Below are 25,767 nucleotides of genomic sequence, written 5' to 3'. Positions count from 1 at the left end.
CATGCACTCACAGCGGATCTTTTCAGAGGTGGCAGGATCTACAGTGTGTGATGCCAGGATCAAGGGTGTGTGGTTACTACATCAGTCCACTGATTGGCTTGGCATAGTTTGGGTGTGGGTGATGGGAAGGCGCTCCCTGGGTGTGGGTGCCTCCCACCCGGAGGACACATAGCCTGGATAGCAGGTAAGGGGCAGGAGGAGTCTGCTGGGGTCACTTCTCGCATGCTGCTTGCGGCTTCAATCTTTGCAGCCTTCCGCCTGCCATGAGCTGTTTCTCTTCTGCCACGCTACTCTCCCTCAGAGCTGCCAACTGTGACCTGAAGCCTCTGCAAACTGTGAGCTAAGTAAGCCTTTCCTCCTTTGTCTTGGGTGTTGAGTATGTTGTCTCAGCAATGAGAAAGAAAAGCTAGCCAAGACCGGTATCTTGCTCTGGAGTCGGCGTCCAAGGCTGTGCAGAAAGTTTCCTGACTTTGTTCTGTGGGCTTTGTGGGTTCCTGAGTTCATGGTTATAGCTTTTGTCAGCACTTTAACAGAAACGTGACTCAGCAGTTCCTAGTCTCACGCCACAGTTTCTTAAAAGGGGCCTGACTTTTAGAAACCAGTTACCTACTTTGAAAATAAACTCGAGTCTAATTTATAAGTCCCAAAAAGCAGGCCTCTAGCGAATTCATTAAACCAGCTCCTTCCACAATTAATTTGTTCATAATAAAGACAGCAAAATAAGTTTCCTTCTTTCTACTCTGTGAGCAAAAATTGGAATTAAAACTGCAGAGGGGGGGCTGGGGATTTAGCTCAGGGGCTGGGGATTTAGCTCAGCGGCATAAGCTCCTGCCTTGCAAGCAGGCGGTCGTGAGTTCGATCCCTGGTACCGATAAAAAACCGAAAAAGCAAAAAAAAAAAAAAAAAAAAAAAAAACTGCAGAGGGAGGAATTGGGGACTAGAAATGCAAATGTCACAAAGGGTAGAGGGGACTGGCAGGAGGCTATGCGACCTGGCACATGCCCAGGGGAACAAATCTGTCACTTCCGTCCCTGCACCCATACGTCCTAATGATCTGAACCTAATAGATGCTTAATCGCTTCATCCTATATGACACTGACCATATAAACATTTAACATTATGCCTCGAATGACTAAAGGAGGAAGTGAACCGCAACACCTGATCAAACTCGCCTCACCTGGAGCTTTGAAACTGCTTCTCTCCGTCCTGACAATTGTCCTGTGCACGTCACTCCCTTACCAAGTTTTTATTGCATGGTTGCACACTCTTTAAAAGTGTGTACCTGACCTGTGGCCTCTTAGGCCATGTTACTAGGGTGAACTGTCCTTGCTGTACACTCCCAGAGTCCGTTTGTTTGGGTGTCACAGGGAAGGTCCTTGTGCAGGTTGCCAGCCCTCCTGCAGATGCCCATCTAGGCCTTCACTGTTAAGAACACAGCTGCTGTGACCATTCACACACACATCTCCTCTCAAATGTATGCAAAGGTGCTGCTGGCTGTGTAGCTAAAACTTTGTTTATTGAGTCAGGATATATGAATGTATGAAGAGGATCCACCAATAACCAAATTTAGGAGGTGAGGCTCAGTGTTTGCACACATTTAAAATCCTATCAGCAAAGTTTAAGAAATGTTCTTTATTTTATGCGTTCATATGGCTGCAAACTTCAGACTACCAAAAATTTACCGGAGCAAAAATGCATCTGGCTATGAAATGGTAACCTCAGTAGGGTCTTGGTCAGCATCCTCTTATCAGCAGTGACATCAATCAGTTCTTCATTTTTATTGGCAGTGCATCGATTTCTTTCAATGCACTCTCTTTGGGTTCCTTCAATGTTCAAGGTTTTGGCTCTATTTGGTAATTCTTCCTCACACACTGTCCTGGGGTAGCTGGTGGTCTATGAGGCTGGTGTGGTGGACAGATTCACCGCCATTTCCATGTATGTGGAAGAGTTCTTCTAGCTCTAAGACTTGCCGTGACGTCATGAGATCAGCGGATGAGCACTTGGTGCCTTGCATTTTCTGCACAACAGAGGTGGTAACGCACCGTGATGGTGGGTATCCAATGACATTTCTGTAAACACCTTGTCTCCTGGGTAGTCTCCAGCACGCTCGATGCCATGGCCTTAGATTCTTTTCTCCTATCCTGCTTCTATCATGACCCACATCAAATTCCAGCTATATCTTACATTTGTGATTGTTAGAAATTGCTACCATACTAGGAAAACAACAGTAGTACCTAACAGTACCTGGGCAATTAATACATGTCAAAGAGTATGCTAAGCCCATTGTGAGTTCGGTCAATGTTCACCACCACTCTCCCTGGTAGACACTGTCTCCATCTCTGTCCCCAAGAACAATTCTCAGAGAGCCCTGTCTGCTAAAGGTCAAAAAGAAAATATTTGAGTCCTGGATGGTAGTCTACCTCTATAGGTATTCACCTACCATTGTAGTGTGAAACAGATTTAGACAATGTGGAAATGAGTATTCCAATGTCAGTGTTTAAGAAAATAGGCATCAGTATGAATTTAGTCCAAGCACTCTTGCTTGCCTGCCCCAGAATGTTGCCATGGTGAGAATGAGGGCAGCTTTCACATCTCTGTGAGTCTGATTGTCTGATGTCAGTGTCCATGTGCACAACACAGCATGACTTCTCATAACCTCTAGGCCAGCAGGAGCCCACTGTTGGAATGCAGTGCATACTGTGCATTGGGTAGGGAGGATGTGGCATACACTGTGCCTAGTGTCAAAGACAGAAAAATAAAGCATGGTCTTTGCTCTCTGGATGAGGAGACCAGTACCGGGAAAACTGAGTGGGCAAACACAGAATTCATGAGCATTGCAATAGAAACAGACAGCCGATGTACAACAATACAGACAGGAGACTCTGTCAGGTCACAGATATCACAGGGATCCTGTGATGTCCCGGTCACTGCACTAGACACCAGGGATGGAAAATGTACAGAATGGACACAGCCACACCCTCATGTAACTGAGGCTACGGTGGGAAGCTCTGTTTACACAACTGAGAAAATATTTAGAAGCGCGCAAGTGCTACGGCAAGGTAATCACGTACATGGGGAGCATCTGCCATGTGGCCACGGGAACAGGGAAGCCGTCTGGAGTATGAGGTGCTGGAACAGGAACTGATAGGTGAGCTGGGGCCAGACCCGCGGAGTTTGTGCACCACGCTCAGGAATTTGGCTTTCCTCTGCAGACACCTGGTAGGCATCAAAGATTATTGAACAGGTGAATGACAAGGCCAGTCCTTTTGAAAGGAGGCTCTGGCAACCATATGGAGGATAAACTGAGAGTGGGAGTCCCGAGGTCAAGACAGCCTCCCTGGCCTGGTGGAAAACCCTTTAGTGACTGAGGCCGACGGCGAGAGGGCAGCGCTGCCTGGCGTGAGCAGTGAGGAGGCCCTGCCTGCGGAGGTGTTTTCATGAGCAGCATTTTAATTTGTGTACAATTTGCCTATGGTATGAGTCATCACTTCGCATTCGCCAAAAGACGCTAGACCTAAACCTTTAATCTTTTAAAGATGTAAACAGAATACCCACCATTTATTTGCCTGTTAAATCTTCTTAGAATCTGCTTTCTAAAGCAAAATGGTCATGAATTCCAGGTGACTACAGACTGTGAAGCTGTGGTATCTACGTATGGGGAGGATGTGTCCTGTGAGTCTGAGCAACAAATCAAGCATTTTGTAAGAAGGATGCCAAGGTGCCTCTTCCCTGTCCCGGAAGCTATATTACCAGGCGACTCCGAGGGTGTTTCTCTCGGTTGGGGGCTTCGCCAAGGATCTGATCAAGAGGATTCAACTCACGTGGCATAAACATGCTCTGCCTTTTCCATGTTTAGTCACCTCTGCTTCATTCCTTTTGTTCCTCCAGCACCCCCACCACCCAAGAGGGTTACAGTTCCATCTTGGAGCATGTCAGAAGATTGCTGCTGAGAGACAGTGGGGGTCTTGACAAGAGCTGTGGCTTCTGGATGAAAGACAATTGGCCCAAGAAGGTCACAGCTGTCCTCTGCCAGCTGGCATCACGATTACATTGTGGACATATCACAAAGTTGAAATTCCCTCTGGGAACCGAAGTAGGTCACCAGCAGAAAGAAAGCTCCAAGAGGTAAGGCTAACAGAAGGATTTGCAAGGCTCTAAGCAGGAGGGAGCCGTGGCTGGGAAGTGAGGAAAGGGTTACGTGGCCCCTGGGGTGCTCTTCAGAGACACTAGTGTGACCATAGCATTCACAGGAACGCTGCCATGACAAATGACAGGCAGCTGATCATTTCTGCAGTCTTCATTGGTTTTAATATCTGCATCCTAATTTATTTGACATCTGCAGAACATCCAAGGAAAATATTCCAGTATGGGACGGGCAATCCGGGTGTTTTCTGAGTTCATCAAATATCTCACACTCCTTTTTGAAATGTTTTCAGTTTTGCAAAACTTGCAATGCATTTTGCCAAACATGTTCTCTGTTAATGTTTATTTAGAAGAGAATTTAATCCGTATGCTGCTGATGCATTTACACTTAACTCATCAGAATGTTTTACTAGAGTCATTTGATGTCCAAGAAACCTTTTGAGCCTTTTTTTTATAAGCCTCTTCAAGCCCATTTTGCTTCGAAACAGGAAGTCGCCTGTTACTAACCATAAACGAATGCAATTCCCGGAAGATTTGGTTTCATTTAAGACACCAAGAGACCACAAGGTCTCAGCCTACTCTGAACTCCACAGAAAGGATTTTCTCCTGAACAGACTGAGAATGTGCTGTGCACAGATGAGGCGCTGTTATAACTTTCCAAAACAAAATCCTTTATGAAGAGGCATCTTTCATACAACTCCTGGGAATGACAGTTACCAAAGCAGAGCGCTAAATCACTGGCTCTGAGGCTGCACCTGGCCAATGTCACTGTCTCCTCAGAATCTACTTCTCATTCAGAGCTCGTCTGCTCGTATTAATAGAACAAATAAAATGGACTGGGAGATAAAGACACAGGAATAGTGATTTCTCGCTTCAGGAAAACCTTCCTGAGTTACAGACCAAGACAATGTTCCCAGCCACGAGCCAGGGAGGCAGAGCTGACATAAACACAGCCTCCAGCCACAGAACATGACTTGTTTCAGGCTTAATTCTGTGAAGTCAGGCAGGAAACAAGATTTACCCTTCTGGGAAACTTCTGGCATTTGCCTCAGGCTCGGCCTTCTTTCTCTGTTGTCCTTGCCATCCATTACAGCTATCTGATGGAAATCAAGTTTTTGCCCAAACTAAGGCAAAAGAGAAATGTCTCCATCTGAGTCCCGTACAAATCCTGCTGTTTGACGTGGTGTTAAACACCAGAGGGTGCGTAGCCGGGTGTGCTGCTGGGAGGATCATCATCGCTCTCCTAGACCTGTTGGCTGTGAAAGGGAGTAAAATTACTTGGACGAAAGCCACTTTACAAACATAGTAAAAATAAATTACAACACTTAATAATTGAATCTTAAACTTGTCATTATGGCAAACTCTAAATTATTCCAAGAGCCTTCTTTGCTGGGACTTGGCAAAAGTGTCAGGTGTCAGAGGTCAGTTTTCATGTACAAGATCCAGCTTAGGTTGTTACTGCACAGGCTCTGGAGGAAACGTTCCAAGGATGAATGGGCCATTGAGAAGTCATTCAGACTCCCCGAGACTTTAAATGAGTCCTGGAAGGTTTCAAACCATCAGCCAGTGTGGTGGGCTACCAAAATATTGGGTTGTTAATAGAAGAGAATTTGGGGTTATTAATGCCAGGTTTTTCCTGTGTTCACGTGTGTGTAAGAGTTTGTTTCTTAATGTATCTTTATGCCACAATATTTCGGTTGTGTTAACTGCATACTGATTGGACGGTGACAGCGGTGTAACCTGGTCCACGGCCCCACTCTAACCCCTGGGCACAAAAGGCAGGAGCGTTTACACTGGAGTCTGACCCAGTGAAGACATCACAGTCACCATCTGGCTTTACTTTCATGTCCTAAATATTAAAATTATTTAAGGGCTATTGATGTCAGAGCATCACATTAGTTCATTCATTTTCTCCTGAAAATTGTATTTAAGGTGGCTTTTCTTCAGGGTCACTGCTTCTGAATAATACTCTTTAAGGCACATGAGCAAAAGAATCACCAAAGAAATACACTTGCAAAACTGACAATTTCTTTCTCATAAGTTTAGAGAAAAAATAAGAACATTAAAAACTTTGTATTCAAATGCTAATATTGCTACAAATAGCTCCTAACACCCTTGGGAAACCACCGGACCTGATAGTACGTATGTCTAAATCCTCTGGCCAGAACACACCTTTTCTATTTTGAGTTCATTAGTAGTCTTTCTAGTCTGGGTGTTGTAGCCTGTCGCCCCAAATCCTCATGTGACCATTCCAAGGTGGCCGGATTAGAGTGCATGACAGCAGGACTGAGTCCTGGTGCAGTGCTGGGACCAAGGTCAGCAGGATTCAGCGTGTGAGTGCACCTGCCCTGAGGAGCCTGTGGTTGCTCCTCATTGCTTTTTATCTTCTGCCTTCCATGAATCATTAATCCTCTGTGATGCTGCCCTGCCTTGGCACCAGCAGACTGTGGACTGAAACCTCCACAGACTGTAAGCCAAATAAACCTTTTCCCTTTTAACTTTACGTGTTGGGTATTTTGTCTCAGCCAGAGTAAAGTAACTAAGATACTGATTTATACAATCACAAGTGTCTAGTTAATTTAGGTAAGGTTGTTGCAGGCAATTGAGCGAGTTAGAAATCTTATAGGCAGTGAGATAAGGCTAAATCCTCAATGGAGCCAATGCAGACACCTGGCAGCTGCCAGGGAAACTGATGCCTCCTGCTGTGGGCCAGGCCTCAAGACAAAAGACCATACAAATGCACCCATATCCTGGGATTGAAACCCTACATAGTTCCCTTCCCCCTAGGAAAGAGTCACAGCTCTGTAAGAATGCCCGCTTTCTACTAACTTGCTTCCCCATTTGTCCTTAACATAATCAGTTTCATCTGAACTATTGATCTTATTGGCTAACTATAGTTCTGTCCCACCTTATGCGCATCTGCCTTGTGAGTTCCCAGTCTTCCCCACCTTGAACCCACGGGGGTTTTACTCTATAAAAGTGCATGGAAAAGACAGAGTGCTTGGCAACCTGCTTGGGACCCCTTCTGTCTCTCTTCAGACAGAACCCTTCTTTACGTCAATAAATATACTCTACTCTTAACTCCATTGTTCCTAAAATTCATTCTTTGATTTTAGAGAACACAAGCTCGCAGACATAGTAGGTCGGGAGTTTCGTTCCCCTGTATCAAGGTCACTTGTGCTAGAAATGGTCCCTCCGTGGGAGCTAGCTCGCTGCACTCACCACGGCCATTACCACACATTGCCATCCGGATGGAACAGTGTCAGGAAGCACACAGGGGCCTTGCATCATGGTACATGGGATGTGTTTTCACTACCTGCTTCCGAATTATTAGAAGGACAGGACTCCTTTCATGTGGAATTACTCTCTTTTTCCCAGAAACACCCCTCTTCCCCACACATGTGGCCAGAAATCTAACTTGCATGTACCCCTTCATCTTCATAATTGCTGAGTCTTTTTTGTTATTCTCAGGCTGCCACTAACTTTGAAGACTCCCAAGTTAAGGGTGAATAAAAGAAATAATCCCTATTCCACAGAATGTTGAACCCACTCACATTTTTAAAATTTGCCGTCCCCTTCTATTAGTGCCTGAGAAAACTCAAGAAGTATTCCTAATTTCACTTGTCATTGTCATTAGTCGGTAGTCAGCTCTCACACAGGCACCTTAACGTACAGCATAATCGTGTCTATGCAACGAGGCACATATTTGTGTAGAATTCTTGAGCAATAGTCGAGGATTATGAAAGCACCCTAAGTCAGCAAAGCACAGGGCTGGCATGCAGCTCAGTGGTGGAGCACTTGCCGAGCATGTGGGCCACAGGTTCTGCACCTAGCAACACACACACGCACACACGCACACACATGTCATCACTAACAATCATAGAATCAACAAAGTCCTATTTAAGGCTATCAAGTAATTGATGTAGTTTTAATCAGTCCTCCTGCGTTTCCTGTGGCTTCTTCTCCTTTTCTATACTTTTCTTCTCGTTCTCTTCCTTTTCCTTTTTCTCTCTCTGGCTTTAGAGCGATTTCAGACAGTAGCCAGTGGTTCTGTGGGAGGACTGAGCGGGTAAGGGGTGAACTTGGCCTTGATGTCAAGGAGCCCGACTGCGAGCCAAGAGCTTTTCAGCAGCATGATCAAGGCAGGAAGAGTTTTCTTCCCCGCCATGCTTTTGGGAAGCTGATACAGGGAAGCTGTTCTGGTGGAATCGTCCCTTTCCTGTGTATTCACACAGGTGACTCCTGTTTATAAAGAGCAAGGAAAGAAAATAAAATTGAAATCTATTTTCACCGGCACAAACACAAGCAATAAAACAACAGAAAGCTTCACGGTGGTGTCCAAAGGGCCACTTGCAGGTGAAAGACACAACCCTTGGAGCACACAGTCAGGGAGGTGCTTCCTCTTGGGGCCAGTGGGCTCCAAGCGCAGGGTCCACAGCTGAGCGTGAACACTGACCTCAAGTGTAGGCAGGCACCATCCTCATAGGCCTTGGCCTTGGCCCCGCACCCCTACGCATGATACCAGTGTCCTCCGTTCTACCAGCACTGAGCCCACCAGCTAGAGATTCCTAACACTCCCTGTGTTCTGTCTTTTGCAGGAAACCTGAAAACACTAACCATCATGTTTCCCAGGCCTGTCCTGAAGGAACATGTCAGTTCACTGGGAGAATAAGATACACAGACGGAAAACAAGTCCACCGACTCTGCGAACTGCCATCGCCACGTGAGGTCACAGGATGGTGGACTCGGGAGATGAAGGAACCGTAACGAAGAGGTCCTGAAGGCTCAGCCCTGTGCCGCAGACCAGGTGTGGCTGGATAAGAAAGGCCTGCCTGGGAGTGCCCAGGGTTCCTCAAAGAGGTCTGATGTAGGCTGCAGGAAGACTTAGGTGATTTTCAGCAGGGTGACCACGCTCTGAGATGGTTATGCATCGTTTTGCTGCAGGGGGTCAGAGTGAGGGCTGGACAGTGAGTCCATCCAACATAAAAACGTTGCTTCCAATTGGGTGCCTACTAGTTTAACACTAATTTTAAAGTAATTAACGCTCCAGAGTGGGTTTGATATATTGCAGGGAAAAAAGAAAGCACCCAGCAGGGCTGCACTGTCCCCATCAGGCGTCTGCCCCGCACCGCTGTGTCACACTCCCATTTCTCTTGCAGTGGCTCTGCAGTGCACTCAGAAGTTGCTGTTGGCTCTGGCCTCTGCACTCTCTGAGCCATGTGACTGCGCACTTTGTCACTGGCTGCTCTGTTCACAGAGCACACGGGTGACTCTGGCGTCCCAGACCAGGTCCCAGCCCCCCAAGGTTGGAAATCGGAACTCCCTCTGGGTGTTCTAGCTCTGCGGATTCCAGCAGCAACCAGGCCTGTGGAGAGCAACTAACTAGGTTCCACAGCTGCCTGCTCTGGAGGGGTGACGTGGAGAGCAATTCGACTTGATTACTCAGTGTGGAAACTTCTGCATGTGGTGTCCTTTGCAATGTTTGGACTGACCTGAATGAAACTTCCAATGGCTGATTTCGTTTCTAACCCTTACTGGAGCCAGAAACCCCACCTGCAGGGAATGGTTTTCATTGCCTTCTGGAAGGGTCAGCACCCCTCTTCCTGTCAGCAGGAGCCACAGGCATGAGTCGGGACTGCTGCTTACATGACAGTGTAGTTGCCTAGAAGAAGCCTCGGACTGAGACCTCTGTAAAAGTTCTTGGCCTCCAGTCAAGCCAGAATGAACAATGCAAAGCCATGAATGTCTTGATGTGCAGATATCTGAGCTGAGGACACGGAGGCCCAGGACAGTTTACAGAGAAGGTAGAATTATGTAACCCTGTCACTCACAGGGCTTCTTTCCAGCCCGAAGTATCTCGGGACCAAACAGTGCACATGGCAACGAAACAAACTTAATGTGTGCTCTCTTTGCATTGTTAAACAGAGCACACTCTCCGCACGGGGTATAAATCACCCAAAGCGCAAGAGTGGGGTGCCTCATTTAGCACTGTCACTGGGGGATGAGCCATTTATTACAGATAAATATTCTAAATAACTAAAGCCTGTGAATTTGAATGCCAAAACTTTAAAAAATGCGAACTGCGTATGATGAAAATCCTTCTAAGCATTCCCTGGGTCTTAAACACAGTCTTCAGAGTCTTACACATCGTCTTTGACTTTCAATGTACTTGGGGGAAAAGAGTGGAAAAATGGGTGATCGGGCACACGGCTAGATCTAATTTTTGTAATGCGGTTGATTGACGAGGAGACACCTTTTAGTCTCGTTCTGTTCCTTGCTTTTTTTTTTTTTTTTTTTTTAAGAGGAATTATTGGTGAATGGAAGAGACAGTTTGGGCACTGCTGGGGAGGAACTGAAGCCTTATATGAAGAAGGTACCAAGGAAGGCTGATACTGGTGGGATCATGTAGATCACCAATCAACGGCATCCCAGCAACGGCAACACAAAAATAAGATCTCTGGACTTGTGATCATGATTGCAGAGACGGTGGAAGTCAAGGAACACACCTTGCTAGAAATAAGGCAAGTGTGTGCAACCTACATCATCATGATCACAGCATCTGAGCTTCTGTTTCTCCTCGCCTCTCACTTCATTCTGACACACATGCAGACCTCAGCAGCTTCACCTCCCAAATACGACTTGGTGACCTCCCATCCCTGCAGCAAGTCGGTCCTGTCCACCCCACCACGATGCTTCCACTGCCGGAGCAGGCCTTTGCCTCTGGCTACCCCGAGTGCCCTCCCCTGGCCTCTGGCCTCGTGGTAAGCGAAGTCTGCCTTTCTGCCCCTTGACTCTGAACTCTATTGTGCCCCCGGATGGAGGCAGAGGCAGAGGCATGACACGTATCAGCAGGCACAGCGGAGTTTGCTCCCAGGCCTTGCCATCAGAGATGGACTTCCCAAGCTCCCAACTGTCTGCCATCAAGCACTCATGAGCAGATCTGGGGACAGTCGCGCAGTCAGCCCTGCAGCTTAAGGAAAACTGCTGACTGAGCTCACCCCTAGGTGACCCCCAAATCCTGGAGAATAAGCATTATTGTCTGAGCCACCACCCTGGGGCTCGCTGTCAGCGAGCACTGCTCTCCGTGGCTTCCTGACTCAAGGGAATTGCTGCAGGCTCCCGTGTGATCTTACTCCTCTCCTCAGAGAAGCCATAGGTAGCATCAGCTAAAAGCAAAGTCAGATCATGCCTCTCCTCTGCTCAAAACTGTCCCAGCAGTGCAGTGCCCAGCAGGGCCTTGAACAACTTCTCCAGTCTCTTGTCTCCGCTGTGGCCACATGGGCTTATTTATTCTTCTCCTGGCACTAAGGAGGCACCATGCAGAGGGAGAGAAAACGTTCTCCAGCAACACAGTTTGTCTGCAGTGCCCAGACACAGCGGACCCATGACTGTGTCCAAACCTGCAGGTGTAGGATGCTGCTCTGTGTTACAGGGAACCAGTCTCTATGACGCCAACTCACAACTAAGACGAATTGCTTCACAAAGCTTATAGGTATGGTTCTTGGGTGGTAAACCTTTTAGTGCTTCCATATTGCAATGTGTCCAAACCTGCAGGTGTAGGATGCTTTCCACTTACATTACGATTTATCAAGGTACAGATTCTCAGGTTCACTATTTTGAATTTTAAAGACAATTCTCCATTTAGACATTACAGCAATTGTAATAAGTCCTCAGAAGGGACAAATGGGAATGGGCTGGGGATACAGCTCAGTGGCACAAGTGCCTGCCTGACAAGCACAAAACCCTAAGTTTCATTCCTGGTATCTGAAAGACAGAGGAGGGAGGGTGAGAGAAATAGATCTCCAAACATCTTCAGGCAGTTTACTGACTTTTAGAGGCAACCTATCTATCAACAGGTGAAAAAAAAGGAAAATGTGGTGTCTATACACCGCGGAGTGTCGGTACGCCACAGAAAGATACACTGGAGGCGAAGTGGGGAAGTGGGTGTGATTTGGCAACATAAAATAGTGTGCGAAGCTCAAATACTGCCTGGTTTCTCTAATATGAGAAACACTGCATTCCGATAAACAGTGGAACAGAAGAGAGATCACTAGGAACTAGGGCGAAGTTCAAACACTTCCCCAAACTTCATGTTCAGCTGTTTTAAAAGCACTTCAAAGTATGTTCATTTCTTTCATTTATACTACAAGTTAATCCAGTATTTTGAAAACAAAATTAGTGTGATTAAATGTTTGTTTCTGTTCTGTAAGACTCTCTCGGTTTATGTCCCATACTGAGTAACAATATTGAAGATGAGGACATTCAGTATAAGAACTATTATTATTCTCTTGTTATTAGGTCATAAAAATATATTCCATCTTTTCCTGACATAGAAAGAAAAAGTCACCATAATGGTCCCTCATATCACGGTGATTGCAAATATCTATTATATTCAAACCTTTAAGGAATTTAACATTTGGTAGCAAAAGAAAGCAGAATTCATGAGCATTTAAACATTATGACATTTTTAAACTAACAAATATTCAAATGCTTTCCGTTCCATCAAACGGTATTTTAGAAATCATGGTCAACACACAGGATATCTCTTGCTGGGCAGAGTAACATAATACTTTCTGTGTGGAGCAGGAAACTTTAATGATATATGCAGTTTTGTTATTAAAACTGAGTTATATATTTTGCTCTGCTCTGGAAAATTGTGACCTAGTATAACATATCTTCACTCTGTTTATAACTCAAGGAAAATCAACATTCGGGGTTCCCAGTTCACACAGTAGGAGTTACATTTGTTTTGGCCAAATATAATTTATATAACTGTAAGGAACAATAAAACATGAATTCTACAGTGTTTTCTTACCTAAAAATAATATAGACCTTGTAAAATGGAAGAGATTATTATTATAAAGAAAGAGACAGTAACTTAAAAGGCTGAAGCTCATTTTGCAATACTTTGTAATGCTTGTGCAAATACACAGACACCTGTGTGCCCATTTTGCTCAACCTAACCCTGGGGGAGAGAGCTCAGATGGTAATAAACAAACTTGCATGTGAAACTTTGATATATAATTTGTTTAGACAAAATTTATTCCCTACTCCAAAGTCATTTTTGGGGTGACTCTGAAAAATGTTTCAGTAGGCTTCTCTTCTCCTGCCTCTAGGATCCTTCACCAGGGATGAAGTTGTCTGGCCTCCTGTTTTAACAAGGCTGTCACTTAGTAAAAGACCCATTCTGGTCATCAAGAGTTGGGTGAATAGTCCTTTACCTTCACGCGCAGCTTGCTGTGCAGGATCTGACTCAGCCGCTTCCTGGTGTCATAAAACTGCAGTCCCATTCTCAAGGATGTGAGAGGGAAAGATGATGGTGAAGATGGCCACAGGAGCTGGACTGAGACCTGACTGGACCCACGGAGCGAAACGGCCATCTGTCACGTGAGCCACATAGCTAGAGGGAAGAGTTAGCCTTGGGCGTGTGCACCGTGTTCGAGGACCAGGTCCACCACTTCACGGCTAATTTTCCAAGTCTAAACCACTCCATAGACTTGGTACATTAATTACTTCTTTGAGAACGAAGGCGCTAGCAGCTGGATCTCATGGGGGAGCCGTGCCAATCCACAGAGCCTTGATTGGAGTGGGGAGCTTCCCTGGGCTCAAGGCCTTCGGGGTGCACCCACCGCTGCTCTTCGGCCCTGTACCCTTGAGAATCCACGGGGTGGGCGAAGGCTGCAGACCAGCAACCACAGCTTAATCATCGCTTAGCACAAAACTCTCGCAGTCCTTGTCGATGACATCTTTCACTCTTGCCCTTCTTCCCTGCCCTGAAGTTTTCCACAAAGCAAATTTTCCTCCCCTGATTCAGCTGAAGGTTTTGGGTTTCCAGAGTGACTTCTGGCTTGTGAGTCTGAACATCTATTTCACGATGAGGTTTTACTTGTACCTGGCGGTGGCCGTGTGTCTAATCATCATCTTCCAGCAGCCCCTGCTGAGCACTGATTTAGGGGCCATCCCAGGAAGCAGGTGTGGCTCTTGGGAGCTGAGTGGGATCCAGTTCACTTCTTGAAGGTTTTCTGCTCCCGCAGGATTGGCTCCTCTGGCTTGGGGCCAGACACTAGAGGGTGCTTTAGAAATAGGATTTGATGATGAACTCAGAGGTCTTCTGCATGCTTCTCAGAAATCGTTCCTATAAATCACAGCTTTGAAAGTTGGTCAGTGCTATGCTCTTTCTTTTGTGGATTTCTTCAAAGGCAGGAGGCATACATAAAAAGTAAACACCAGCAGCCATGGCTACACCCAAGGAGGGTGGAATAAAAATATTAGAGAGACTTATAGATGCATAAATACTTCTGTGAGATAAAAAGAGAACCCTGCGGATAACTTGCAAAGAGTCTCCTGGAACTTTATCGGTCGGCGGGGCTTTGTCAGAAGACAGTGGTTTTGTGAGGGCACAGGGCAGCATGTGTTTCCCCCACCCTGTCTTTCTGGGAGCTAGGAGCACACATAATCTTTCATGTTGGTGTGAGATCTCCTCCTTATTTTGAGAGGCGCTTTTATGGATGTCACTGCGAGAGATAGTCGCAGCCTGTGTGGTGAGCACAGGATTCCAGCTTCACAAATGAAATAAGCCAAGGTTCATAATGCGCCCAAACCCAAGGAGGTAAGAGCCAGCACCAGGAATGGGACTCCTGTCTGATGTGCGGAATGATCTCGTTCTTCTCCCTCTCTGTGTGCTTGGCATCTCCATCTCTCTGCTCTTCTTCCCTCAGACTCTGATGATGAGGTCTTCTCCCTCTCTGTTTTAGCTTTTCCCTAATGTCTTCAAAGATAAAGAACAAAATAAAATGGGACTCATAAGTGAACAACAAAACAACAGAGGTCATGAGGTAAAAAGGATGGGCTGCTTACTTCCTCAAAAAACAGCACAACCTGGTCCAAAACATGTAATCTGAAAAGTCCTGTGGAGCCAGAGATGTGGCTCAGGGCACAGCGCCTGCCTGGCAAGCGCAAGGTCATGAGTTCGACTCCTGGAATCAAATAAACAAGCAAACGGTCCTGTGGAGGCTGCAGTGGGAAACGAATGGAGTGGAGGCAGAGGGAAGGTCTAGGACTCTGACGGAGGAGACAGGGAGGCTCCACTGCAGGCATGGCAGGGCACCAGGGTGTCAGAAGAGCCTCGTGCTCTGCACTCGGTCAGCACAGCTCAGAGTTCGTGCCCCAGCAGTGAGCAGCTCACCGGAGGTGCTCTCGCCTGGCCAGTACCGTGGGAGAAGAGGGTGGAAAGCTTGCTCTCAGCCATGAGCCAGAACACAGCCGACCCATAGACCTCACTGAACACAGGGATTATTTTATCCTGAGCATCATCTCAAAAGTTAGCCTTTGCCACATGTGGGCCAGCTTGGAAGGCCGGCTGGCCTGCCTAGCAACTGGATGACCAGTGTGTTTTAGTGAATTTTAACTTCAAAGTGCACGCGTGGCCGGGCCCCAGTTCTGGACAGGATTAGTGGGGAGAGCACTGAAAGAGGTGTGGTGAGCTGTGCAGGAGTCCAGATCTCCCAGAGGAGGGAGGCCTTGCCGCCTGGAGGGAGACGCAGAGTGAGTCAGCTCAAGGGGCAAGAAGAGGTGTCAGAGGGGAAGCCGGAGCCCATGTGGCTGCTCAGCGCGTGAAGAGCAGAGTTTTAGATCGCACTGCTCCGCTCATGACTCCTTCACTGTCAAAGCCCTGCCTCTGCCTCATCTCCGCCTCAGTATCTGGTACCCAGAAATGTGCCTCACGCAAGGATTGCTGTGCCTGCCACGCTGGTGACAGTCGTGTTAATCTGCTAGGCTTGGGAATCTAAATGAGTAGAGTGACAAAAACTGGCCAGAGTGAATATCCTGTCACTTAAACACAGCACGCGTAACCAGGTGAGAATGAAAAATGTTTTGGCTTTTGTTCATGTGTGCAAGTAAGTGTGTTTATTTTAGTTTATCAGACTCTTCAAATATTTCTCTATCTCTAAAACACTTGGAGCTTAAAAATCCTGAAACTTCACCAAATATATTATCTGCATTACTTCAAATTCAAAAGAAATGATGTTCTTATTCAGCCTCGTTAGGTGTCTGAACCATGGGTAAGGCATTCAGTAAAAGTAGACATGGATTCGAAATACTACAGATCTAGGATGCCAATATTGAAGCCACACATAAAAGCTGGTCCTGGCCATGATAAATAATTTTTCTATGATACTTTCCAAAAGAAAAAGGTAAGACAGTAGAGCAAAGCCCCTTACCGCAAAACCACCAACCCATCATCAATGTTTTCCATCCACTGACGGATCAATCGTTTGTCTTAAGTTGTTTAGTGGTGATGAATCCTTACACAGAGATGTGTGTGGGCCTAATGGGCACCACATAGACCCACCTGCCATGCGCTGTGGCCCAGAGCTTACCCAGTGACTTGGCTTTTCTTTATTATCCAGGGGTGTGAGCAAAACACTCAGAGCTTCAGAAAGGAGTATCAGCCATGCAGCTTTTCCTTGACAGAAACTCGCATGGCGGCTAACATGCACGATGAAGACAAACTGCATTTTTCTGGTGCTCCAGGTATCCGCGCTCGGCCTCCTCCAAATGTCTCCGTTTTGAGAATTTGTTGCGACACATCTAATGCCCCTGTGACTATCCACAAAACCTGTCTCCTTTCTTATTTTAGACAGGAAGGGAAAGCGAAGACCAGCAACTTGGGGCCACTAAATTATTTTTTGAAGGATTTGCACTCCCCTATTTCTTCATGTTACAACAGTGAAAACTCTTTCACCGTTAAGACACGTCATTTTCTAGCACTTTGTCTTCTTACAAATTCACCACCTCACATTTCTTTAAAATATTAGCAATAAAAAACTGAAAGGGGTTTAACTACGGGTTTTCAAAAACACTTCATTGTGTTTTCAAAACTGGAAGTTGAGTTTTATTGCATGAATGTGTACATGTGTGTACACATACACAAGATATGGAATCGTGTATTTTCTACGCAGCATTTGAATGCATGAAAATAAATATATAAATCCAAGAAAGTAATGCAGTTACCAGTATTAGCGAGCCGACACTGAACGATCTATCTACCCAGAATGCTGAGGTCCTGAAACTGAAGGCGACCTTAAAGAAGCCATCTTAAACCGTGCTAACAAACGGTGCACAATTTCCAGTACTAACTGTCGGAGAGGAGAAATGGGGAGAATGCTGCTGTCAGCTCTCTCTCTCTCTCTGTCTCTCTCTGTCTCTCTCTCGTCTCTCTCTCACTCTCTGATTTTTTGTCCAAATCTCCAAGTAGCCAAGTCTCTGGTATGCATCAGAGGAACAGGCAACTTTCAGAGTAAATCAAATGAGAAGAATGCACATGGCAGTGGAGTGTTAGGAAATGGAGGAGAAATATGCCAACTATGTGCTGTTTTGTTAGAGTAACTATAGAGCCCTCTCCCCGGTGCCATGACCAAGACTCTTGCCAAGTGGAATACCCTATTTATAACCCTAGCAAGATGAGGAAATGTTGCCAGGAACAAGATAAACCTATTAACTACATTTAAAAAAATACTTAAAAGCTTGTTTGTGTTTGAAAATAAATGTTGGTGGTTAGGGAAAAAATAAAGATAGTTGTAGATCTGGGTGTTGAAACTGTTGCGAGACCATGAATACGTCTCCGTCTTATCTCGCCTGCCACATCTCTGCCAACTCGCCTGTTTGAAGTTGTAAGTGGAGCTCATAAATGGGCTCCGGGAGATATGTGAAATATAAACAGTTCTCCCTGTTTGGTAAACAGCTCAGAAGGCTCCCTGGAAGCCCACGCTTTCCCTCTGTTGGCACCGTTTCCGCAGTGTCCATCTGGGACATCCGCCCCATCTGTCTTTTCAGAGCCGGGCATTTAGCCTGTGATCTTAAAGCCAAAGGGAAAACAGGCTGGACCCGAGGGAGCGCTCTGAACGCGTGGACTCTGGTCACAGGGTGTGACACCAGAATGGCCCTCGCGTTGCTGCACGCGCAGCCGCATGGGGACCCGTGTTGTGGGCTGCCGCCCCGAATCACCCCTCTTCCCCGGGGCCCTGGGGAGAGCGGGCGGAATGCACAAGAGGACCAGTGTGCGGCGGAGTGGGCGCCAGGGCTGGATCCCTTTGCCTTTCGAGAAAACTTGGCGTGTTCCACGATGTCCTCCGCCACAAGCACCAAAAAGATGTGATTTCCCCCCTTTTTTAATTGCTTTCTCTTTTCTGCCTGATTATATGATCTGATACACAAACCCCAATTATTTAAAATCAGAGAAAATCAGAGTTGATCCCTGGCTCTTTACCAGATCTGTGTCTCTAAAGAAAAACAAAAAAATAAAACATGTCACTTAAGCCTCAATTTATTTTCCAAGACTTTAGGTGTAGAAGTGGTGATGCGTCAGTAGGTCACACTGTTCCCAACACGCGGAGAGCAGGAAATGGCAGTTTGCAACAGCTAGACGCTACATGAGACTCTGGTGAAGCAATTTATTTATTATCTCATAAATCCTTTATTTAATAATCAAACTCATCACAATAACTGTCATAGCATCCTTTGATACAGAATATCTATGTGTTATTTATTAAAATAATATTTTAGCACTACCAGATTATATAGAGCTTACAAGTATGTGTAACTAAGTATGCATGTAATTATCACACATAATATATAAATATAAATATAAATATAAATATATATATATATATATATATATATTATATAACCACTAAACAATCTACATCTCCCCTGTCTCCAGTGCAAAGTCTTAGTTCTGTCTATCCTGGACCCTAAACTTGGGTTTGCTGATCTCTCCTCGGCCCCTATTTTCTTCCTCTTATAAAAAGAGGAGGGAGGAAGATTGATAGATTTAAACTGAAATAGCATCACAACTGCTAGCAAGTAAGCAATGTAATCAATACTCGGCAGCTGTCCTTACCTATTTTATTTCTAAAGTTAGTTATTAGGGAAAACGAATCGTCATTTTTTTCCTTCTCAGTGGCAACCTTAGCAGTGTGTTTCAGAAGAACCCACTGCAGCTCCTACGTGCAGAGCCGGCCACCGCGACCTCTGTTTGGCTGGGCCTCGTGTGGAGCGGGCGAGTTGTTCTCACTTTCTAGTGGTTGGAGAACAGTCCACCTGATATCCCTTGTGGGGTAAGATCTTGGGGACAAATATTTCTTCCATTTCAAGGTTTCTTAAATTTCACATGTGATTTAAAAAGCAAATAAGTCCCTTAATTGCTTCGTTAAGCTAGTCAACACTAATTAAGAAAAGTCGGGTGGAAAAATATTAGAAACTGCTGTGCTTGCCTTTTGGCCGTCTCCTTCTCCCGGAATATGTTTTGTTTTGGTGAGCACAGGGAGCTTGTGATTTTCCTTGATAGAACCCACTCTGACCTCCTGGGTTCTGAGTTTGAAATCGAGCTGAGTCTTCTGGGTTCAGCCCCATCTGCGCCTGGTGAAGCAGCATGGGGGGGCGGGAGGGGTAACCCAAATGCTTTTGATGACTTAGGATTTGACACGCTCCAAATACCAGTTTTTTCTCCTTTGACAAAGCACAGGGCCTTAAGAACAGGAAATCTCAGATCCAGCAGACACGGAGAGCTTCGCATGACACGTGTGCAAGTGTTAGCATCCCGGTGTGACTGTGCACCCCACACATATCACAGTGAAGACTCACCCACAAAACAAAGAAGACCTGAACTCAGCCCTTTCTTCTGCCCACTCTGGGGCATTCTCTTAGTTCTACTGGAGCTTGTAAGAAATCAGTCAGTTTTGTTACAGACTTTTCTAGAACTAACCAGACTGTACTGGAACTTTACCTGAAATTTCTCAGATCCAGAGAAAATGATTAAGTAACTCCCCCAATCTTCTGCATACTTTTTAATTGTAGTAATAGCATCTATGTATTACACACTTACTGTGTGCCAAATTCTGCATAGATATTTTATAAACATGGCCACATTTAATTCTCACAGTGATGCCTTAAGATACATATTACCATCCCTATTTAACTGGTGAAGATATCACGGCTAAGGGAAATAAAGTAAATTGACTCATGATCCCAGCACTGTGGTAGACCAGGGCTCAGAAGCCAAAGCTGCCTACTGTGAAACCAACATGATTTTGTTTTTATCTCACCGCTGAGAAGTCTCTGCTGTTGGGACCCTTCTCTCACAGCCCTCAGGGCCTTGGCACCTGCAGAATGCTTCACAGGGAGCTGGACTGCTGTCAGGAACCCACCAAAGAGCAGAAAGGGTGGCAGACTCAGCATCAGAATTGGAGAGGCTCTTACCTGCATTTGCACGCAGGCCAAGGGGCCGAGACCTGAGTTATTTAGGATTACAGGAGTCTCTTCTCGACACATCAGCTATCCAGGATGGTGTTTCTCATCAACTCTGACCTCTTGGGTTCTGTGAGGAAGACAAAACTCATACCCTGATCATGAGAAACTCGACACAGCCGAACTCGTGAGAAGCCATCTGCGGTCTGCTGGCTTTGAAGTGCACCAGGACACCAGTTACGTAGTTCCACTGGGAAAACCAGTGCTACTCGTGTCTTAAGTAATGAGGCAGAATCATCAGTGGGCATGGCTTGGTGTCCAACTCACGGGCTCCAAGGGGTTCCAACAGCTCAATGCCAACCAGTGTCACTGGGTCAAAACTGCCCAGTCTGCTCACTGAGGATGGCAGTATGGGGCTGAGAGACCCGCCATCCAGCAGATATCCAGATACTTAAAATCCGCCTGGTTTCTTGTGGCCCAGGACTAGTCTTGAGAAACAGTTCCACGTTCCCCTGACTGGGGCTGAGCCCTCAAATGGTTCTCTTGCTTTGGACTGGGCAAGATGAAGTCCACAGAAAGGGCACAGGGCTGTGCCTGTGGTCTAGTGCCTCGGCACATGCTCTTTCTCTTTAGAAAACAAATTATGTCTCGCCAAGAACTGTGTGTAGATAAACTAAGGGCCTTAAGAACAGGAAATCTCAGATCCAGAATGTGCACAATTAAAGAGAGTACAGCATTTGTGCGAAGGCTAATGAAAACAAGCAAATGAAAGAACAAACAACCCTTAGGCGTTTCCTCAGTGTCTCAGTGTTCTGGAGGTCCACGGCAACTGGCTATGTCTAGAACATTTTATCAAGTACTTACCAAACGATTCCCCTGAGGGATATGAGCTAGCAGCGTGAAATTCGCTTTCCAGGAGCTCTCTAAGGAGAGTAAAGCAAGGTCTCCACGATAGCTAACAATTTCTGATGCCTCTCTGGGTTCATTATTACTCCCACTGCCCGCAGGCAAGAGTGAGAAGTCCAGTTTACGTAGAAGTAACTTGTAAAGAATGTTCAGGGGACAGGAACCTGCAACACAAGGGGACCCAAAACCTGCACAGAGACTGCGCTGCTTCAAGAGGTAATCCATGGCCAGCAGCAGCCAAAGAATCCAGGTTCCTGCAAAGTCCAGGATCTCAACTGGCCAGGTAAATGGGCTTAATTTTGGCACAGCAGTGGTCCTGGGGAGCCTGGGATACTGAAAATATAGAAGTTCATGACTAAGAAAGACCAAGTCAGCGCTTATTGCTATGGGCCAGGTCAGGACTTGGGATGTCAGCATGGTTAGCTAGGGAGTGCTCTGTCTCTGATCTTGCCTTGGCAAAAGTGTCAGAAGCTAATGGAAATACGTGGCTGTCAGCCCCAGGCAGTGGGTCATAAGGTGGCCCAGGGCTCCGGCCTAGCCTTTCCATGAGCAGGCAGATTGGTGCTTGGCTGCTGCCCCTGATGCACAGAAGATCCGGACATCTGAATCTGAAGAGGATGAAAGATTTCCTCCATCAACCCACTGGAGACCCTCCACCCCAGACCCCTTCCCTGGAGGCTTTCTGGAAGAGGACCCTAAGAAAAAGTGGATGTGGCAGAGACAGGTAACAGAGCCACCGCGACAGGAACTGGCATGAGGACAGCTCCCAGCTGGGAGGAGGAAGTTGCATCTTAGTCACAAGAATGCCAACAGGGCAGGAGGACCTCTCAGAGAGGGTCTGGGTCAGCCACAGATTTCTGAGTCCAGTGAGGCCCCTCCCAAGAGACTGCAGTGCGTCCTAAGGTGGTCCCAGTTCTTTTGTGTTTTCTTCTTCTCCCTGTTCACCTGCCTTCCACACCCTCTCCAAATTAGTCCTTGGCTGTTCACAACCCTGGCCTTTGCTGCAAGACTTAGCTTTGCCTGGGATACTCTCCAATCATTCTGCGTCTATGCAGTCTTTGAATGAAATCTTATCTTTATAGCTACTGTGATTATACCTGCTCTCTGTGGCTGGTCCTGGCTCTAATATCTGAATCTGGTATCACGAAGGACGAGAATGGCATTCAAATACAGACTAAGGGGTAAAACCAGCCCTGTTGTTTTTCAGTCCGCTGGCCCTGCAGAGGTGTAGGACATGGGTTCTTCCTTGTGGTCTCACAAAAGTCAGCACCCGAGTATGCAAAGAAATTCATGTCTCCCGACTCAACCGAGGATGTCTCCTGTGACTGCTTTGCCTCAGCAGCTCAATGGAGACCCAAATCCAGCAAAGACCGCATTTGCAGAGCAGCGATGGGACGGGTGAGTGCGACGTTGCAGCACTGTGAATCTACAGGGTCCGTGTGTGCAGCTCTGAATGAATCATAAGCTCCAAATGGCAGGCCAGAGCCAAGGCTGGGGAAGCCACAGCCAGGTATGTCAGGTCCTTTCAAGAGAGAAGAGGAGACCCATTCTGTAACCTCGGGGTTTCCTCCCCCATGTTTTTGTGCCTCCCTTCATCCTATGTCAAGTTTGGGACGTGAATGTGCTCAGGGGTGAGGAAGGCTGTAATCCCCGGAGCCCCGCACTATAAACTTCATTTCCTCCTCTTATTGCAGTTAACTGCCCATGAACTCTATTAATATTTGGCAAATTGAGATCCCTAAAACACATGTTGCTGTTAATTTTAACCTCATGCTAACTAGGATGTGGTCAAATTTTCACAACGAATTCCAAGGGCATTTTGATAGGCCTTGGGAAAATGCATTTAAGGCACTTTCAAGGTATACACCATTTTTTCTAACTCTCCCATTTGCTTTCAACTCTTGCTGATTTGGAGCAGGTAAGAAGTAAGATGCTTTAGGGAAAAGAGAGCCAAGTATAAAGTGATTCCGCTATGATTCGGAGGTAGCTAAAAACGTCTGTCTTCAGCCTGAGGGCAGGAGCCCTAATCCGTATTTCTCAACTTGTTATGGTAAAAATTTGAGGTAAAAATGGTTGCATGCTTTTGTTCACAGGATCACTTTTCTCAGAAAGGCTTTACAATTCCATAAATACGTTCTTCCCTTAAGGCAAAATCCCGAGATTCTATGAAACTAATGGGGAGTAAATGCATTATTCTTACACTCAGTTGTGCTAAATATGTCAGCACAGAACAGTATCACAAGCGAATAGAGTCACAGACCTTCAGTCCCTCTGCTTCCTTCCTTCCTTCCTTCCTTCCTTCCTTCCTTCCTTCCTTCTTTCCTTCCTCCTCTCCTGCTTCCCCCTCCTCCCCTCCTCTCACTCCCCATGCTGCCCTTTCTTCTCACTTCTTCCTTTCTTTTTCCTCCTTCCTTTTCATTTTTCTGTTCACTCAGCAAGTATTTTCTGCACTTCCTGTGGGCCACAAATTCCTCTAGCCATTGAAGACTAAGCGGTAGACACATCCTTAGGGAACAGTAACCCCGGGATCCCGCCTTTAATCGTTACTTACCACCTTCCGATGCCACCTCTGAGGCGGGCACCTTCCCAGCAGCACCAGCCTGCTCAAGCTCTCCGACGGAAAGCTTTGAGAAGGTAACAGTTGCAGAAGGCGAAGTGGAGCTCTGTCTGTGAATCACTGTCTGACTGTCAAGGTTTCTGTGTCTCTGGATGCCTCGCCAGCTTCTCTGAGTCACGACCTTGAGCTGAGTGAGGCTCACCTAACTCCTGGACGCTCCAGGGAGGAGGTGGTGAGGTACAGCTACGGCATTTACCCCTCATGACCAAGTCTGAAACAGATGAGAAAGCTGGGCCGCTGGGCAGGCGACATCTGACTTCCTCTGTGTTTTGGCCTTCCCACAGTGGCCAAGGTCACCCCTGGGCCCAAAAGGCCCTCGTCGGCCGTGCATCCTGGTGACCTCATCCTCTAATTCTCACAGTTCTCAGCCCGGTCCCTCTGGTGCCAGGCCTGCCACAGGTGGCGGCATCCTCCACCCCAGAGTGACAATCCCCCCCCCCCCACTGCCCAGGAAATATACAGTGATTTAGGTCCCAGGACATACCCGAGTACAAAAGAGCATTCTTTCTAGAAAGCAGCAATGCGTGAGCTGAGTAATTATTAGGGCAAAGCTGTGGTCACATCTGACAGCCAAAAGATGGACACAGCACATATTTTGTCTAGCAGACTGGGCCATGGCAGTGGGCACAAGGTACACTAAAGACTGTAGTCAGCCAAGGGCTCTCAAATGCTCTGGTTTTAAATTTTCCACGCACTCCTAAAGATACTGTAGTTCCTCATAATAGCTTTTATGTAGAGCTATCTGTCAGTGTTTAGTACACTGGAAGTGAGAAATATTTTTAAGTACTCAATTATTTCATTTTCAAATAATAACAAACCATAAATATTGAGATAAGTAACATATTGTTGAAAATAACTGTAATTTATAAAGCCATTAATGAGAAGAAACATACTTCTTTGATATCTAGCTTAGTAGAAGGTGGATTGCCATCTTTGTTTCTGTATGCAATTTGTTGTGTTGGGCTGGGGATTTAGCTCAGCGGCATAAGCGCCTGCTTGGCAAGTGTGAGGTCGTGAATTCAATCCACAGTACCAAAACAAACAAACAAAAAAAATCAATTTGTTGTGTTGTTATATCATACAACACATCATATAGCCCCTGGAAAACACTAATATTAGATGCTTAGCCTATCTTTGCCTCAGTTTCCTCATTGTTATAGGGGAATAACAGTGCCCACTTCCCTGTAGTTATAAGAATTACATGAGCCTGTGATATAAACTACACAGGGTATTGCCTGGCACCCAGTCAAAATGGCTACATTGTCTTTTCATGTTCTGTGAGAGGCGGCTCTCTGAGAGCAGGTGGGGGAAAAGTTGGCACTTTTCTCATTAGAAGCCATGCCTGAGCTACGCCCTCACTCTGTGTTGCCTATAATTCTCATCTAGAACTCAAGACACAAGACCTTCCCTGGTTAAGAGCTGCCTGACTGATCCATGGGACATTAGCAATGCAGATACAGCTGTGGATCCTTCAGGGTCTTGAGTTGGGTGGCCCCTCAAGGGTCATTTCGTTCTAATTCCCTCCACGTATGGGAATCTTTCTTGCTAATCAGCCTTGGCTTGGGCACTTTGGAGGGTTCAGCCTAGCTGAGATGTTTTCGGCTGATGGTGCATCCAGAGGTGTCCAGAGCACGGACTCGCCTCTCCGGAGCCTTTTCAGGTCCTCTCTTCTTAGGGCCTGCTCAGTGTCCTTAAACCAGCCATTTCCCTACTCATTGGATTTACTGATATAGAAGCAGATGTAAATAAGGGTAAGAGGCAGGGCCTTGAGGGATGGAAACATTCAGACTTCATATGAGCTTTGCAACCCTGAGCAAGTTATTTGGCATCTTTGAAATTCATTTTCTTCAGCT

The 25,767-nt window shown here is 46.3% G+C and overlaps 1 long non-coding RNA gene across 1 annotated transcript; it reads right to left on the bottom strand.

The window, feature by feature from the left end:
• Nucleotides 1–3,557: 3,557 nt before the first annotated feature.
• On the bottom strand, nt 3,558–24,298 carry LOC134471906 (uncharacterized). Its single transcript, XR_010041619.1, has 3 exons — nt 23,849–24,298; nt 20,404–22,819; nt 3,558–5,399 (listed from the first exon to the last, which is right to left on the bottom strand). It is a non-coding gene; the product is annotated as an uncharacterized LOC134471906 (long non-coding RNA).
• Nucleotides 24,299–25,767: the final 1,469 nt, after the last annotated feature.

The sequence above is a fragment of the Cavia porcellus genome, unplaced genomic scaffold, assembly GCF_034190915.1.
Source record: "Cavia porcellus strain 051 isolate PalLab524CR breed Dunkin Hartley unplaced genomic scaffold, mCavPor4.1 scaffold_1, whole genome shotgun sequence".
Taxonomy (NCBI): Eukaryota; Metazoa; Chordata; class Mammalia; order Rodentia; family Caviidae; genus Cavia; species Cavia porcellus.
This window is presented reverse-complemented; position numbering and strand designations above follow the sequence as displayed.